Below are 3,367 nucleotides of genomic sequence, written 5' to 3'. Positions count from 1 at the left end.
GACACCTGGTTTGGAGCTCTTTGGGAGGACAGGCTATGAAGGAAACCCTTGGCCAAGGACCCTAAATATTTTTCTAACTTAGAATGAGAAGGTAGTGGTCATAGCCCCTCCATTTGACCCCAACTCCTTCAACCTCCCGCAACCAGACCCACTACCTGGAGCCCCTGGTGTGGTAGGCAGAAAAATGGCCCCTCAAAGATGTTCATGTCTTTATCTACTGAACTGGAGAATGTTATCCCACATGGCAAAAGGGACTTAGCAGATGTGATTAAACCAAGGATGTTGAGATGGGGAGATTATCCAGTGGGTGCCCCCAGTGTCATCACAAGGGTCCTTATATGAGGGAGGTGGGAGTGTCAGAGTCACAGAAGGGACTGACAGCAGAAGTAGAGTCAGAGGGAGGCCACCGTTGGCTTTGAAGATGAAAGGGGCCATCACCAAGGAATGGACAGCCTCTAGAAGCTGAGAAGACAAAGAAATGACTTCTCCCCTCAGAGCCTCCAGGAAAGTGCAGCCCTGCTGCCTCCCTGACTGTAAGCTGGTGAACAGATTTCAGACTTCTTCAGAACTATAAAATCATTAACTGTGTTGTAAGACACAAAGTTAGTACTTGTTACAGCAGCCATAGGAAACTAACACTTGCGGTAAGAGAACATTGATACGGTTCTTTCAGGTTCCTAAAGGCCCAGTTAAAAATAATCCTGATGAGAAGACATCACACCACCCACCCACCCACCTCACTCCTGTCCATTTTACTGTGGGAGAGCCCACTTCCAAAAGCTGGATGTTTCAGGGTTGTTCATATCCAGACCTTAGTCACAATCACAGACACCACAGGGTGTCCCAGTGTGGAGTATAGCTGTCCCACTTCATGGGCTGATGCCCCATCCTGGGGTGGATGCATTTTGACATAAGGACGAGTTCCCTTTTAGAAAGAAAGCCCCAATCAAGACTTTTTTCACCAATTATGACATTAGTTAAAGGATCATGGTGACTCATAGTGTGGTGGGAAGAATGAATGGCCAGCCTATATAATTTCTCGATGAGAAACATCAGCAAGTACTAAATGGTATTCGAGTATTCTTTTTTTTTGAGACACAGTCTCGCTCTGTCACCCAGGCTGGAGTGCAGTGGCGCAATCTCGGCTCACTGCAACCTCCACCTCCCGGGTTCAAGCGATTCTCCTGCCTCAGCCTCCTGAGTAACTGGGATTACAGGTGTGCACCACCACGCCCAGCTAATTTTTGTATTTTTAGCAGAGAGGGGGTTTCACTATGTTGGTCAGGCTGGTCTTGAACTCCTGACGTCAGGTGATCCACCCACCTCGGCCTCCCAAAGTGCTGGGATTACAGGTGTGAGCCACTGCGCCCAGCCTAGTATTCGAGTATTCTTGAGGAAAACATCAGCAACTGGAAATAGTGGGGATAAAAACACATGCCAGCCTAAGATCAATACTCAATATTAACATTATTAGAACCATGTAAATATTATTCCCAAATGAACCATATAGTGCATTGTGATTTTTTATATGATACAATTTTTTGTTTTTTGTCAATAATTGCGTTTGTTTTGTTCCATTCTTAGGTAACCATCACTATTTAATTTTCAAACTCTGGAACTAAGTATAAATCTCCTAAGATGTTTAAACATATGAGGCAATCTGAAGTGTTCTTTTTTTTTTCTTGGTTACTCCTGAACCCCTCCATCATCCTGGTCCTCTCTGGACCGTTCCTCTTTAGGCTGATTGACAGCAATACCTCTTATGCTGGATTAGCTTTGCTTCTGGACTGAGAGTGCTATATAGGCTTAGAGGTATCCTAGAGAAAATTGCCTTGGAGTATGTGCCAGTTCCGATTTTTTCCTGAAGAGACTTCATGGCCTTTATTCACACAGGGAACATTCTCAATCATATTGTATTTAGCCTCATCCTGGACCAACTCTTAACATTTTTTAACTGACAATGGGTCAAGTAGACTTGGCCAAACAAAGATGGCTGGCAGGGTCTCAAACTTTTTAAGTGAACACAGACTTGAAAAGAAGAGGCTGTTAATTGTGCCCTGAGGGTAGACCTGGCTCCCACTGTACAAGGGGGCTCAAGCACATACCTGGTTCACCACCCAAAGTGGACCCAAAGTGGGCAAGGATAGTGAGGCTTTCACCCAGGAAGGGGAGCCACATTATCAACTGAGTCCCTAAGATCAGATAAATAAATGAGGGTTATGGATTTAAAATGGCGACATGATGGGGCTGGGTGTGGTGGCTCATGTGGGTAATCCCAGCACTTTGGGAGGCAAAGGCAGGCAGATCACTTGAGGCCAGGAATTCAAGACCAGCCTGGCCAACATGGTGATACCCCATCTTTACTAAAAATACAAAAATTATCTGGTTATGGTGGTGCACATCTGGTTCCAGCTACTCAGGCTGAGGCACGAAAATCTCTTGAACCTAGGAGGTGGAGGTTGCAGTGAGCCAAGATCGTGCCATTACATTCCAGCTTGGGCAACAGAGCGAGACTCTGTCTCCAAAAAAAATAATAAAATAGGCCGGGCACGGTGTCTCATGCCTGTAATCCCAGCACTTTGGGAGGCCGAAGCTGGTGGATCACGAGGTCAGGAGATCGAGACCATCCTGACTAACACGATGAAATTCCGTCTCTACTAAAAATACAAAAAATGAGCCGGGCATGGTGATGGGCGCCTGTAGTTCCAGCTACTAGGGAGGCTGAAGCAGGAGAATGGCATGAACCCGGGAGGCGGAGCTTGCAGTGAGCCGAGATCATGCCACTGCACTCCAGCCTGGGTGACAGAGTGAGACTCCATCTCAAAAATTAAAATAATAATAATAATAATAAAATAAAATAACATGCTGAATTTTTTTTCCTTTTTTCCTAATTTGTCAATTGTCCTAGAACATGCATTCTCAGTAGGGGTGACAAAACCATTACAATGGTTTGTGACCTTGCAAAGGGCCATGGTACATACACAGATACACAGTATATCTGTGATATTAAAACTTTATGGGGAGAAGGGTAATTTTTTAAAAAATTGGCTAAAAAGCTTCCTTAAGGGGCAATAAAAAAGACTGAGAAATATCATTCTAGAGATTACTGAATAAATGCCAATTGCAATTCTTGATCTCTTTATAGTAGGCTTTTTAGTTTAATCATTAAAATTAGAGTCGGAAGTGTTTTCTGTTTTTGTTTGTGATTGGAAAAATAATTCCTACAAAAACTACCTCACAGAATCCTTCAACAGTCATGGCCCAGGAAGCTGAGGCGGAAACAAGAAACCCGGGTGTTACCTGTTGGGAATTGTCCAGGCAGTAGAAACCAGAGAATGAGGGAAAACCTTGTATATGAAGTTCACCA

The 3,367-nt window shown here is 44.3% G+C and overlaps 1 long non-coding RNA gene across 1 annotated transcript; it reads left to right on the top strand.

Annotated features, from left to right (window-relative positions):
• Positions 1-381: 381 nt before the first annotated feature.
• On the top strand, positions 382-1,651 carry LOC129043788 (uncharacterized). Its single transcript, XR_008504525.1, has 2 exons — positions 382-644; positions 1,585-1,651. It is a non-coding gene; the product is annotated as an uncharacterized LOC129043788 (long non-coding RNA).
• Positions 1,652-3,367: the final 1,716 nt, after the last annotated feature.

Source organism: Pongo pygmaeus, chromosome 1, assembly GCF_028885625.2.
Source record: "Pongo pygmaeus isolate AG05252 chromosome 1, NHGRI_mPonPyg2-v2.0_pri, whole genome shotgun sequence".
NCBI classification, from domain to species: Eukaryota; Metazoa; Chordata; class Mammalia; order Primates; family Hominidae; genus Pongo; species Pongo pygmaeus.
Note: the sequence above shows the minus strand (reverse complement) of the source record. Positions and strands in the feature narration are given on the sequence as shown.